The 15661-nt window shown below is 41.7% G+C and overlaps 1 protein-coding gene across 9 annotated transcripts in view; it reads left to right on the forward strand.

The window, feature by feature from the left end:
- Positions 1 to 15661, forward strand: part of LOC128989846 (uncharacterized) — a 232733-nt gene that overhangs the window by 162087 nt on the left and 54985 nt on the right. The gene's annotated exons all lie outside the window — the stretch shown is intronic.

A 15661-nucleotide genomic window follows, 5' to 3' on the forward strand; every position in this document is an offset into this window, starting at 1 on the left:
TCGTCAACCAGATCGCCGGTTGATAAGCGACCGGGTGTCCTAGTGAGTACTAGCCTTTACACTAGGTCGCCAGTATCACGTCGCCACTCGGTTAGTTCATATCACGGGGGTAATTGCACACTGTTGTGTTGCGTTCTGTTGTGTTGTGAGTGTGTGAATTGTTCACTTCAGTTGATAACATGTCTATATCATCCTTTATGACTCGAAGAAACTGGATTGTGACATACGAAAATAATTGAAACATTTTTTATTGTCCGCACAGAGCTCATCAAAAAGGGTGTAATATAACCCTTTTGATTCTCTTGCACTAAGCATTGGATGAACGTACATTTTTCTCTTCCTTTGCCTCCTTTTCTTCAGAAGTAACAGAAAGAGAAGATACTTATAATCACTCATTATTCACTGTAAACACCGCTCATAACAAGTACAAGTGCAAGACAAGCACTCACAACAACGGCGCCACGGCGGTAAAATTCTGGCTACTCAACTGGTTATAGGTTTGGTGGCCAGATCGTCGCCAGCTACTGCCGCTGGCGACGTCGCCAGGCTACCTCGTGTAATAGGGGCCTTAATCTTTGATTGATGAATGGAAACACTAGATGTTTATATGGGTATTCCAATGCTGCACTTTTTAAGTTTTTAAATTAGTAAACTGTCCAAACCCAGATCTTTTTACTATCTAAAGCCGGGTTTTCCTAGGCGCGGAGTCGGCGAGCGGAGAGAGGAACGCGGAGAGCGGAATTGAAATTAACATGGCATTCCGCTCCGCTTCTAGGAAAACAGTAACATTAAATTGCCTAAGACAAGTGGAGTCCGCTCTCCGCGTTCCTCTCTCCGCTCGCCGACAAAGACCAAATTCGGCCCCTGCGGGATCGATTCAACAACCTTCAGATTTGAAGGCAAATCCTATAACATTAATTTAGCTTGTGCTCTTAATGCAATTAGAAATTTTCTATTAACTTTACCTGCACACGTATTCTAAAAATGTGATAATCTAGAATATCACCTTATGTTGCATGGTATAAACCTACTCGTATATTAAATGATAACTCCACCGGAGCTTGTACAGTGGAAGAAGGTTTTTATCCACCTGGGCCACAAAAGTTATTAGAATGACAACGCGATTTAATTTTCAAAATCCGTTTTAAAATCAACAGACCGAGCAGGGAAGGGAGGACTTGCAAATTGTTTAATGGGTTCTCGTGGAAAACCGAATGAATAATAAACCGGGCGTGTGGAAATACAGGCGTTGATCCGCGATTTGAATTGCCGCTCCGTGTCTCTCGTCAGAGTTGCGAAGAGGGGAGGGAAGAGAGAATTCCCCACCCCTAGGTGTGCCTCACTCATGTAGAAATTAACATAAACTTGTGTGCAAGCTGAACATTAATCTCCATTAAAGAGATTTGTGGTTATGTTTGTGTGTATTACAGTATCTCTTGCTAGGTAATACAATTGTTCTTAAACTACTGTATACGTGCATCTATTAATTACCAATACTGTAGTTGTGTCCAAGTAAATGTAACTTGCTCATCTACTGTATTCGTATGATACTGAAATGTATATGCACATTGAGAAAGTACAGCTGTAAAGCGTTGGCATGCAAAATATTGGATATCAGTTGTATGGTTACCAGTATTTCTTTGGCAAAGCCTTTTTGGTGATAAAATAAACCCTCTTCCCAAGAAAAGGTATAAATCATCGGTTACGTGGTATGTTTTATCAGGTATATTGTCAGTATAACAATTTAAAATGGGATATGCTCCAATGCAGTGGACTGTAGCTGTAGCCCGCTGTGGGCATGTAGCATGTAGATGTTGTAGCATGTAACAGTCAGCAGGCTATGTGCGATAAGCGCGGCTCTCGTGATCTTGTATCACCTGTTAACACGAAACATATTTTCTCTGCGGTTATTTGAACAGGGTTTGTTGTTTTTCAGCATTTCACGAACTCTATTTTTATACAGAAACTGTTTCTATTCACCATCCAGAAGACGCTATAAAACATTTTATTGCCTTCATGAACTTATTTTTAAATCTAGTAATAATATAATCTCCTTAAGTTAAGATATACAACACTTAAAATCCCCCTATGTGCTAACAATTTGTTTCTACCTTATAATCAACGTGAATTAACGTACATCCATATTATATATTACGCTCATCTTCAGTCAATATGATACAGACATTGAATCTTGTATTGATGTCATCACGTATTGACCACTTCCTGACTTAGCTATACATATGGTAACCAATGCTCATCAATTGAACATTAATTTTAGAGCTTAAACCCGATATGAAATTACTAATTTAAACTTACGTACAATTTATTGTTAAGTAGGAACGCCAATTACTAGTAATTTTCAATTTTAGAAGTTACATCGATGATATATAATGTTCAATACTTACTCATTGCCTTTTTTCACATTTGCGTACTCTATGCTTCATGTAATTAAGCATATTAATACCGTTAGATAAAATGTAAAAAATTGTTTCTAGATATATAACAACCCCCGACGAACAGAAGGCGTGAGTACCTAGTCAAATCCTTGTCGATGGGTAAAGTAGTTTGCTTAACTTACCTTTGGCAAACATCTACTCTAGATGTACGGTAAAATTAGTTCTTATCCCATGTTTTTATTTTTTAGCTTACCAGAAAACTGTACCGGAGATAGATTAGTATAAATAGTGTTATACTGTATTTTCAATGGTGATAGGTAGTCGGTGTTATCGATGTGACCTGAAGGTCGCGACCTTTCTCCTGTCCGACAACCGTCGAGCGCCGCCGCGCGGTCGGACCCTATCATTACGGCGAGCTATGAATACATTAAGCGGCTAATGTCTGTAATCTAGCACGCCGTCGCGCCCGCGATCTCTGTTATTTACGAAATTTGAACAGCAAACAAGCGCATGTTTATTTATGCGAAACCCGCTGTGGGCTGTGGTGCGCCGTATTGTTTACGGCCGATTTGCATAATAGGGCGTAATGGGGCAGTTCCTACTTGGACGGTAAAAAGGTGTTTGGGTTGTAAGGCGAGTTTTACACGCGGTGTTGCACAAGGTGTGATTGGCGATCAAACAGCAACTACCAACGGTCCAACAACAACAACAACAACGGTTTGTTTGTTGAATGGTTAACGGAGGTTTTTTCTGACTGATATGCACGATACAAGATATACCATTATTGATTTCAAAATGCAACATCCTCGCAACAAATAATTTCTGCTGATTGTTGTTTATTTAGAATTTAAACATTTGATGGCTTTGCGATTAACGTAAAAACCTTTTTTCGAGTTTTCAGATCCAAATTAATATGGGAAGAACATTTTTAAGAGAAACGCCGTACTAACGTTGTGGAATTGTGTAAGCAGGCCAATTGTTGCTCCGAAAACGGAAAGCGGAAAAAAGAAATTTGTCTGCCACCAAAGCGAGAAACTGTGCAGCTATATCATACACAACCCTGGATGCTGTAGGGGATGCTTGACGCGGATGTGGAAGAATAAAGCGACGAGAGAGTCTGTAGAGGGTGTACAGGACGAAGAGACAGAGAGGGAGAGATAGAAGAGAGAAGTGGAGAGTGTGAACGTGGTAATCAAGGGCGGCGGAGCGTGTACGAGCCTCATTACAGGGTAGGACCCTTGACTCGAGAGTGCTCTGGGTTCCGCACATCCCCTCCCCCCCTCTACCCACTGCACTCTTCTCTCAACCACCTACATTATTAATCAAAGCCTTTCATGGCTTATTCACCACCGGAAAATGTCACCTCTCTCGCTTCTCGGTTCAATTGCACCGCTTTGACGCCGTCCGCGTTGTTTACAATTTATTACTTCGAGAGGTACAAAGGGTTCTTTTTGCATTTGAGAAATTCGAGTCGAGTTTTGACACAACAGTCGGGGGTTTGCACGAAGAACCCTCTCGTTGTGTTCGGCTTGTAGCGGTCTTGTATTATTCACACGCCCACGGAGGTTTAACACTCGGGTCGCAAACGGTGTGTGAAACGAGCTTGAAATTAAAACTTCACGATGTTTTGAGCTTTTCACTTTCAGTGCACGCTGTTTTACTGGAACATAAATGATATAATCATTTTAAGAATTTTTTGCTTATTACGTCCAGTGACACGTTCTCTTTGGAAGCTTTGGAACACTGTTTTGCTGTGTGCCATTGAAATTCATTTAAACGTCGATTCTTGTTTAAATCCAGTGACTATGAATCATAACGCTAACTAACCGATGTGAGCGCTTTTTAGAAGGTATTTATTTTAAAGATTTAATTTAAAAATAATGTGATACAGTACTGTGCTTGTAGGTATATTTTAAATTTATTTTCGTGTTTTAAGGAATATTTCAGTTTGACACAATTACCTCTCAACGTACACGGCTATATGTGGACTCGTCAACTTGTGAATGTCCGACTTGCGGCTATTTTCGCCAGTTATTCTCCATATCAATAATTCATCGTCGAGTAAGCCGCATAATGCCTGGTAATGGGCGAAATCAATAACTCACAATCACTTGCTCTTCTTGCTTTGACAGTGTCTGACAGACGTGGTATTGTTTTGTTAGTAAATTTATTTGGAGGGGACACTATATATTGTAAAATTTTATTTTCAGTGTTTACAATTAATCACTTAAAAACCTGTATAATTCTATCTTTAAAATTCTGTGCAACAGTGTTTTAGAATTGATTAGATTACAAGATTTCATACACGATCAGGATTTTGTTTATACTGAAATTAGTACTGCAACATTTACTTATTACTTACAAAACTACTTATTTAGAACATATTTCTCTAATAAATCTATATATTAATTTGAAACTGTTTTTCTTTGTCACAGCTATTTTGAGAGAACGGCTGGGCGTAGAAACTCGGTAGAGGTGTCTAAAGAAAGGTCTTGGTCTGTAGATGAGCCATCAAAAGAGAAACATGGTAAATTCCCTTGGGGCTCTGCCCCAGTGGCCTTTGAATTCCCATCCCATGTTATTCTTATGGAGGAAAACGGGGTTTTTGTCACAGCTAATTTGAGAGAACGGCTGGGCGTAAAAACTTGGTAGGGGTCTCTAAAGAAAGGTCTTGGTCTGTAGATGAGCTATCAAAAGAGGAACGAGGTAAATTCCCTCGGGGCTCTGCCCCAGAAGCCTTTAAAAATGCCTCTTCAGATTTGTTTACATTACGACCATATGCATAATTCTACACTACTTTTTAATGAAACAGCTGTTAATATTTAAATTGTGATTTATTGAATTTGTCAAAATGAAGTACAGTATTTGCAATGGGTTTTTCTGATTTTAAAATGGATTTTCTTCTGCATCGTGTCATGTTTTGCAATATAATGTTCTGTTACCAAATCAGTGGAAAATCCTAATATCACAGTAACTCCTAAAATTATTTCTTTTGGAGTTAACTTATATCTATTGTATGGGTTGGTTTCTGCCTTTTTTACCACTTCTTGGAGATTGTACGTAGGTGATATTCGTTGGCATATTGCATCTGTAGACAAAACTTGGGTTGGTGTAATTATTAGAATGGAAAAGAGCGAGAAATCCTGGACAATTTGATATAGGCTAAAAATAAAACTGAATTAACACTGTTCTACATTTCATGAGCAATCATTGAAATAACCGATTTGCAAACAATGGAAACATAGAAAAAGTCATAGAACACAACCAAGTAGAAGAAATAGAAATAATGTTTTTTTTTTCATTTATAATCGTTATCATAGACAACCTAAAGCGGCTATGAGAAGGAAAAATTTGTAGAAAACACTAGAAAAACAAGATCAGCTTTTTGAAAAAAGATAAGATATTTACAAAAAATTTTGATTATATCTAACTGTTGTGTAGATTGTGAGTATTTCCATAATCTTTGAGTCGCCTGTAATGCTTCGCAATTGCTCGAATTCGAGCAACAGGTAGAATAGTCTATATATTAATTTGAAACTGTTTTTCTTTGTGACAGCTATTTTGAGAGAACGGCTGGGCGTAGAAACTCGGTAGAGGTGTCTAAAGAAAGGTCCCGGTCTGTAGATGAGCCATCAAAAGAGAAACATGGAGAATTCCCTCGGGGCTCTGCCCCAGTGGCCTTTAAATTCCCATCCCATGTTATTCTTATGGAGGAAAACGAGGGTTTTGTCACAGCTAATTTGAGAGAACGGCTGGGCGTAGAAACTTGGTAGGGATGTCTAAAGAAATGTATTGGTCAGTAGGTGAGCCCTCAAAAGATAAACGAGGTAAATTTCCTTGGGGCTCTGCCCCAAAGGCCTTTAAAGTTCACTCTGCAATTTTGTTTACATTTCGACCATATGGATAATTTTACACTACTTTGAACCAGCTGTTAATATTAAAATTTTATTCAAAGGTCTACTGAAACTGTCAAATTTAAATGTTTACATTATTATTTATGATTTTAAATGGATTCTCCACTGCATGGCAAGTTTTTTATAGTTTAAACAAAATGATGAATTTATGATATACGTTTTAAATGTTTTGTTCAAAAATCTATGCTTTAATGCTCTTAGAAAATTTTAAATTATGAAATAAGTGTGATATATCAATTTCAAAGGAACATATAACTATTCCTTATCGGGTTATCTTATATATATTGTAAGGTTGGCACTTGCCTTTTTTTCCTACTTTCAATTATCATTTATTTTTAAATTCAAGAAAACCCTGAGACTCATTTATCAAGAAGACCTGAGATCCATTTATAGTTTTTGATAATCGGGTTGAAAATTGTGTCATAGATGAGTACGTTGAGGATGAGAGCTGTGTTCAAGTTTTGGAATAGACTAACTACGGAGTCTATAGTTTTGGTAAAGTAGGTGAACTAATGTCAATTCAGGTATTAAAAAAAATGTGTACACAGTTTTTACTTTGCTGTACACATGTAGCTAGGTCGAACAATGCATCTAAACCTCACTACATACAACACATTCGGAAACACAACAGTGTCATCACATCTCATCGCATTTGCATAATTTGTTACCAAGGCTGGACTAGGTTATGGATTTGGTTCCGCAAATGTTCAAGATTTGTGATAAAATTTCCTACAATTATGGTTAATTCCAATCCACGAAATACATACACAGCTTTATGTGATCTATAAGGCCAAGGAAAAACTACCCCACAAGTTAATGAATTATCAAGTAAGAACTGGATGATTAAATACATGGGTCGATGTGGCAAGAGAAGGAATTAAAATTGCTGAGATCGAAGTAAGAATGTTACTGCTTTCTAGAGAATCAGATATTTTTATCAAACGAAAAACTGATTTAATATGCTGATAGAATTCTGTATTTTTATGACCAAAGATGAAGATTACTTATAAATCAGGATACAGTCTGAATGATTTTCCTAAAGCAGATGGAATTAGTGGTTAGTAATAAAATTGACTCTTTCCGTAACATGATAGACTAATTATATGAACTCATTCTCCCATATAGTGAAAGTGGCTTTGGTATGAAACAAACTCATGAACAAACAATTATAAGACTCCTAAAAAAACCCTTAGGGCAACCCAAAGCCGATAAAAAGGTAGGAAATATTGTGTTAAACGAATTCATCAATCACGTTTTTTAGGGAACACAATCGTCATACTTATTAATGCTTATCCTCCCTTCATTTAACTAAGATTTTAATGACTTCACTCTATCCATCGCAGTTAGCTGAATTTACATAACACCTCAAGATTAACCGTCGATTTCGACGGGGTTCCACTAGTAAATCATAATTTCTATTTCTCTATATTTTTATCATGTGGTAGGCCTACTCTATTCATATGTTCTGTTTAAGAAATGCAATTAGACCCAGTAAATATATGTGATTTTTTACTTATAAAAAAATTATTTATGCCAATCGTTGGTGGAGTTTAGTTCTTACAGAGTCATGATATTGTTACAAGTCAGGAGCCCCGCACAACAATAGCCAGGCGCCGTCTCAAAAGGGTAGTTTGTCAAAACGGGATTTCTCCGAACGCACCAGTGATAGACAATAGACCTATGTCAACGGACTACGTGAATAGGCCCTCCAGAACCTTCTACAGTTCTACGCCGGTTTGTAAACAACGGATACTCGACCTCTCCACTCTAGAATGTTCTACGGCAAACTTATATAAGGGACCGTCTTACGGCACACGGCAGTTCAGTTGAGTTGAGTCTTCCGAGAATCGTCACAGCAAGTTCCCGTCGGTGTTAGTGACCAGTGCTAGTGCTAGTGGCAGTGACAGTGTAGTGACAGTGAGAGTAACAGTGTAGTGACTCTAGTGACAGTGTAGTGACAGTGTTGTAACAGAAGTGATAAATCCTGTAGAGGCTAGCTGTAAGTAGAAACATTGTAAATTAGAATAGGCTTTAGCTAGGTTTAGATAGGGTTAGTTAGGTGTTAGGTAATTCTAATATCTGTAAATAGAGAGCAATTAGTGTAAATAAAATAGCTATTATAAAATCGCCAAGTTTTTATTGTAAAGAACCCGTTAAGCCCGCAACAATTGGTGTCAGAAAGCGGCATTATTTTGGCGATTTTAATTGTCAAATATTCGGTTTTATTTTAGTTGTATTAGATATTAGTAAAGAATCAGGGTATTTTTTACATATTATTAGTTTGTGTCGTAAATTTGTGTACAGAAAAATTAATCTATTTCTATTGTTGAACTTGTACCATCTGAAAAATAACAATTTATTGTAAAAATAATTGTAATTGTTTGGTAGAAAAATGGCTTTTAAAGGTGTAAAACTTGATGAATTAAAAGTAGCTGATCTTAGAAGAGAATTAGAAGAACGTGATCTAGATACCAATGGAACTAAATCAGCCCTTCAGGCACGCCTTAAACAAGCTTTGACTGATGCAGGTGAAGATCCAGATAACTTTTTATTTGAAACATCTGATATGAATAAAATGCTTAAAAACCTAGAGTCAAAAATGTCGGAAACTAGTAAAACGTTAGAAAACCTAGAAGCTAATATCGAGTCAAAAATGTCAGAAAATAACAAAAACTTAGAAGCTAGTATTGAGTCAAAAATGTCAGAAAATAACAAAAACTTAGAAGCTAGCATTGAGACAAAAATGTCAAATGTAGAATCAAAAATGCTGAACAAATTAGGTGAATATTCTAGCAAAGTTGATAGTTTAGAAAGTAGAATAAATGAAATCGATGAGAAAGTTAACTGTATAGAAAAGAATCTAGAAGATAGGTTAGTTGATAAGCTTAGGCAGGAGATGGCTGCATCGGGGAGCTTCACACCTGCGTCATCGGCTAGCACTGGCGAACTTCAGCAGGATAACGCCCTAGATACGATCTCCAAGCCAGCGCCCACCATTGCTGCCGTTGCCCCTCAGAACATCGTTCCTCACTTCGATGGCAAAACCCCCTGGGAGGACTACATGCTTCTCTTCGAGACAGCGGCTATGGTCCATGGGTGGACCGAGGAGACAAAGGCTTCAGCACTGTGCCTTGCACTACGGGGCGATGCATTAGCTGTTCTGCATGCTATGCCAATGGCGGAGCGGAAGAATTTCCCAGAACTAGTGAGGAGATTGGACATGCGCTTTGGGCATCGACACATGGACCAGCTCTACCGATCACAGCTGCGGAACCGGATCCAGAAGTCCAGTGAGTCACTCCAGGAGTTTGAAGCCGACATTGCTCGCCTGGTGAGAAACGCCTATCCATCGGTCACGGATGATGTCTACGAGAGTTTGGCGGTGGATAAATTCCTAGACGGTCTACGTGAACCTGAGACTCAACAGGCAGTGAAGCTCGCCAGACCAAAGACCCTGAGTGACGCACTGACACAGGCACTGGAGTTCGAGGCTGTGCGACAGTCGGTGAGGGGCCAGGCTCGAGTCCGCGTGGCAGACGCAGAACCTACAACTCCACTGGACATCGAGGAGCTAGTGAAGAGAGTGCTGGAGGCACTAAAAACTCGTCGCCGGCAGATACGCTGTTGGAGCTGCGGACAGATGGGACATCCCCGAAGTAAATGCCCTTCGACCACATCAGAACAGAAGCAGGAAAACTGAGGAGGGTTGATGGAAAGGGGCAACCGTCAGCCCGTGATTGGAAAGCCCCGAGGAAAAGTGTTAAAGTTGCTTCACTGGGAAGTCAGTCGAGCAGTTTCTACGTCGACGGAAAGGTGAACGGGCGTCTCCAAAGTTGTCTTCTGGACAATGGGGCGACTATGACAATCCTGAATCCAAACACTGTGTCAACTGAAGATATTTCACCATAATCATGGTCCCTACGTACAGCTACAGGTCAGCTGGCTCAGGTCTATGGGCAGACGGTTGCTACCTTCCACATTGGCGGCTGCGTATTCCAACACTGCGCACTAGTTGCCGACATAGATGAGGACGTGATTTTGGGAACCGATATAATGGTGAAGTTCGGATTGAAGTTGGACATGTCAAGAGGATTAGTAACTCTCGGAGATGAAGATGTCATACTTCGGCGCGGAAAGGATATCTCCGCACGCGTCCTTCTACTGGAAGACACAACGCTACCAGCACGCAGCCAAGTCATCGTTCGAACTACTGTTGAAGGAGATTGGACTAGTGGGCAAAGTGTTCTTCTGGAGCCAGGAAGTGACAGTGAATCCCAGCTTGGACGTGGTGTCGTTGTCGCCAGATCCTTATTTAACCTAGGACACGAAAATCCGGTGCGACTGATGAACCTGAATGGTTTTCCTGTGACAATAAAAAGAGGAGTAACGATTGGAACTTGCGTGGCTGTTAATTCGGTGGTACGTCAACTAAAATCATGTCCGCCATCCCCAGATGGATTGCCGAAGGAGCTGGAAGATTTCGTGGAGAGCACCTGTCAGGAGCTGACGCATCAACAAAGTGCAAAAATAAAGGACTTTATTACCAGATGGCAAGATGTCTTTGAGTACGGAAGTGGCCCTAGAGGAAGAACGAATATAGTACAACACAAAATAGACACTGGAGATGCAAAACCCATACGTCAGGCCCCTAGACGACTCCCACTGGCCAAACGTGACGAAGCCGAGAAAATCATAAAGGAGATGGAAGCGGATGGTGTCATCGAGCCTTCTAGCAGCCCTTGGGTGTCACCTGTGGTACTAGTGAAGAAGAAGGACGGCTCAACAAGATTTTGCGTAGACTACCGCCTACTCAACAATGTCACCAAGAAAGACAGTTACCCTCTCCCCAGGATTGATGACACACTCGACACTCTGGGAGGATGTCAAATATTCTCTACTTTAGATCTTAGAAGTGGCTACTTGCAGGTCGGGCTTGCTTCTGAAGACAAGGAGAAGACGGCGTTCTCTATTGGGACAGGACTTTGGCAATTCACCGTGCTGCCTTTTGGACTTTGTAATGCCCCTGCTACTTTTGAAAGGCTTATGGAGAACGTCCTCAGGGGATTGTCATGGGAGACATGCCTGGTTTACTTGGATGACATTATCGTCCTAGGCAAATCCTTCGACGACCACCTGAAGAACCTGGAGAATGTCTTCATGCGACTGCGGATGGCTAATCTGAAGTTGAACCCCAAGAAGTGCAACTTGTTCCGCAAACAGGTCAATTACCTCGGCCATGTCGTATCAGACAAAGGAGTGTCTGTGGATCCGGAGAAGATCAGAGCTATCACCGATTGGCCAATACCTCAGGATAAGCACCAGGTTAGAAGCTTCCTTGGGCTGTGCGCTTACTACAGGAAATTTGTTAAGGGATTTGCTAATATTGCAAAACCACTAACCAAGTTGACCGAAGACAAGAGGACCTTTGTTTGGGATAACGACTGCGAGAAAGCTTTTGAAGAGCTGAAGACCAAATTGTGCAGCGCACCCATATTGAGCTACCCACGATCAGATGGAAAGTTCATACTTGACACGGACGCTAGCAATACAGCCATCGGAGGAGTCCTATCTCAGCTTCAGGATGGAGAAGAACATGTGATCGGATACTTCAGTAAGGTCTTGTCAGTGCCTGAGCGTAATTACTGTGTCACCAGGAGGGAGCTTCTCGCAGTGGTTAAGTCAATAGAACACTTTCATAAGTATCTGTATGGAAGAAGGTTTCTCTTGAGAACGGACCATGCCGCACTGATGTGGTTGCTAAGATTCAAGTCTCCTGAAGGACAGGTTGCGAGATGGTTAGAAAGGTTACAGGAGTACGACTTCGAATCAATACATCGTGCAGGGCCGAGCCACAGGAATGCAGATGCACTATCAAGAAGACCGTGTGGAGACACCTGCATGCACTGCACACGCAAGGAAGACAAGAGTGCATCGGTTCATCGCGTGACCGCGTTGACGATGAATGGGACAAGAAGAAGCTGTCAGAGGACCAGAAAGAAGACCCAGACCTAATGCACGTTATGCAGTGGAAGAGTGACAATAAAGGAAGACCATCGTGGCAGGATGTTGCACCATTGTCTAAGAACGTGAAGACCTACTGGGCGCAGTGGAACTCGATTTTAATGGAAGAAGGAGTTTTGAAGCGAGTCGTCGAATCGGAGGAAGGGGGGCACCGAAAACTCCAACTAATAATCCCAAGGAAGAGGGTTCCTGAAGTGTTAATGGAAGTGCACGATGGAATTTCTGGAGGCCATCTAGGGGTACATCGTACACTGGTGAAAGTAAGGGAGCGCTTCTACTGGGCTAATCAAAAAGATGACGTCATAGACTGGTGCAGAAGGTGTGCGACCTGCGCAGCATCAAATGGCCCTGTCAACAAACGAAAAGCCAAAATGAGGAAATACAACGTAGGTGCCCCGTTTGAGCGCATCGCCATTGACATAGCAGGACCGTTCCCCATGTCCGATGCTGGAAATAGATTTATTTTGGTTGCAATGGACTACTTCAGCAAATGGGTAGAGGCCTATGCACTGCCTAACCAGGAAGCGGTAACTGTTGCAGATATATTAATCAAAGAATTGGTGAGCAGATTTGGAGTCCCGCTCGAACTTCATTCTGACCAAGGAAGAAATTTTGAGTCAGCGGTATTTTCTAGAATGTGTGAAGTTCTTGGTATCCGGAAGACTCGAACAACACCTCTTCATCCACAGTCAGATGGCATGGTTGAACGCATGAACAGGACGATGGGAAGATATCTGTCAAAAGTTGTCTCCGAACATCAGCGGGACTGGGACCAATACCTGCACCTGTTCCTACTTGCGTATAGGAGTTCGGTTAACGAAACCACCAGCCAGACTCCAGCCAACGTAGTTTTCGGCCGAGAGCTCCGTCTTCCGTGCGACCTGCAGTATGGTTTGAAACCAGATGAATGTGTCGTTGGTGAGGATTACGTATCCAATCTTCGGAAGAGAATGGACGAGATACACGAGAAAGTCCGTCGCAACATATCTGGAGCAAGCGACAGGATGAAGGAGAGGTACGACGTGAAGGCCGAGAAAGGAGGGTTCACACCTGGAGACCTCGTGTGGCTACACAATCCCAGAAGGCGTCGTGGATATTCGCCAAAACTCCAGAACTCTCCAGGAAGGACCCTACGAAGTTATTTCCCGTTTAAATGACGTCATCTACCGGATTAAGAGGCAACCAAACGGCAAACCCAAGATAGTCCATTTCAACAGGCTTGCACGCTACAAAGGTGATCATGGCCAACGAGAGGAACAACAAGTTCGGAACCTGTCGACCGAGCCAAAATACGCCGTGCCTGAGAGACGTGGGAACGAAGGACCGAGGCTGTTATACAAGGACCTCTTCACCTTGCCAGTGGAATATGCCTTGGCACACTGCGTAGCAGAAGACCTGAGAGCGTCGCGAGGTATAGCCACAGTCTTCAGAAAAAAGTTTGGAGGGACCGAAGATCTTGAGCGTCAGAGCCCCACCATTGGCACGACCCTTCACCTGAAGCGCAACGGACAGCATTTGTTCTACCTCGTAACAAAGGAAACGTCAAACAATAAGCCTTCCTACGAATCGTTGAAGAAAAGCCTGCAAGACCTACGTGACAAGCTCCTTCGGATTGGAATAAAAAAGCTTGCTATTCCCAGGCTGGGATGTGGTTATGACGGATTGGAGTGGAGGATCGTGAGGAATATGGTGCAGGAACTTTTCGAGGACACTGGCATCGACATTGTGGTCTGTGTATACAACCCGTGGGGAACCGGAGACATTATTGGTCCAGAAGATCTCAAGCTTCAAGAGAAATCTGTTCTGGGGCAGAACAGTCTTAAGGAGGGGGTAGTGTTACAAGTCAGGAGCCCCGCACAACAATAGCCAGGCGCCGTCTCAAAAGGGTAGTTTGTCAAAACGGGATTTCTCCGAACGCACCAGTGATAGACAATAGACCTATGTCAACGGACTACGTGAATAGGCCCTCCAGAACCTTCTACAGTTCTACGCCGGTTTGTAAACAACGGATACTCGACCTCTCCACTCTAGAATGTTCTACGGCAAACTTATATAAGGGACCGTCTTACGGCACACGGCAGTTCAGTTGAGTTGAGTCTTCCGAGAATCGTCACAGCAAGTTCCCGTCGGTGTTAGTGACCAGTGCTAGTGCTAGTGGCAGTGACAGTGTAGTGACAGTGAGAGTAACAGTGTAGTGACTCTAGTGACAGTGTAGTGACAGTGTTGTAACAGAAGTGATAAATCCTGTAGAGGCTAGCTGTAAGTAGAAACATTGTAAATTAGAATAGGCTTTAGCTAGGTTTAGATAGGGTTAGTTAGGTGTTAGGTAATTCTAATATCTGTAAATAGAGAGCAATTAGTGTAAATAAAATAGCTATTATAAAATCGCCAAGTTTTTATTGTAAAGAACCCGTTAAGCCCGCAACAATATAAAAAAAAACACTTTCTTATATAAGAATGTTAAAATTATTAATAAGATTGAAACATAGCTGAACGCTGAAGATACACCGTAAGAGTTGGGGGGAGAGCGACGACCAGAGGAAACTCGCGTTAACAAAAAACAGTTTGGGATGTTGTGTTACAAAGTTGGCGGTGTGCCGCGGTTCCGAGGTATTATTTATGTTGTTACCCTCCGAGATACCCGATACATCAATGGCGCCGAGCGGGTACATTCTGGTAAGAGTTGGGGGGAGAGCGACGACCAGAGGAAACTCGCGTTAACAAAAAACTGTTTGGGATGTTGTGTTACAAAGTTGGCGGTGTGCCGCGGTTCCGAGGTATTATTTATGTTGTTACCCTCCGAGATACCCGATACATCAATGGCGCCGAGCGGGTACATTCTGGTAAGAGTTGGGGGGAGAGCGACGACCAGAGGAAATTCGCGTTAACAAAAAACAGTTTGGGATGTTGTGTTACAAAGTTGGCGGTGTGCCGCGGTTCCGAGGTATTATTTATGTTGTTACCCTCCGAGATACCCGATACATCAATGGCGCCGAGCGGGTACATTCTGGTCAGCGCGGGCGGAGAATGTGCACAATGACGTAAAATATCATTTTCTGCTCAGGTCCAACCGCTTCCCCACGCGAACGTTCTGATATCAATGTTGTGTGGAATGCTGAAAATGTAATTATGAGTTGTTTCACAGTTTTCCTCCACCTTGTCATTGCCTAAAATATTTCCATTGCCCATGCATATTGATACGAGCGAATGTTTACAAATATGGTTAACCAACCGTGTTAAATCTTACATTTATAGTTTTCTCTCAATTGCAGTAGGAGGTCAGCAAATATTAATTTTTATTTTCGTCCTAATGCTAAATCAAACTTTTTA

Source organism: Macrosteles quadrilineatus, unplaced genomic scaffold (assembly GCF_028750875.1).
Source record: "Macrosteles quadrilineatus isolate MER2022 unplaced genomic scaffold, UCM_ALF_1.0 Scaffold_1__1_contigs__length_201487025, whole genome shotgun sequence".
NCBI classification, from domain to species: Eukaryota; Metazoa; Arthropoda; class Insecta; order Hemiptera; family Cicadellidae; genus Macrosteles; species Macrosteles quadrilineatus.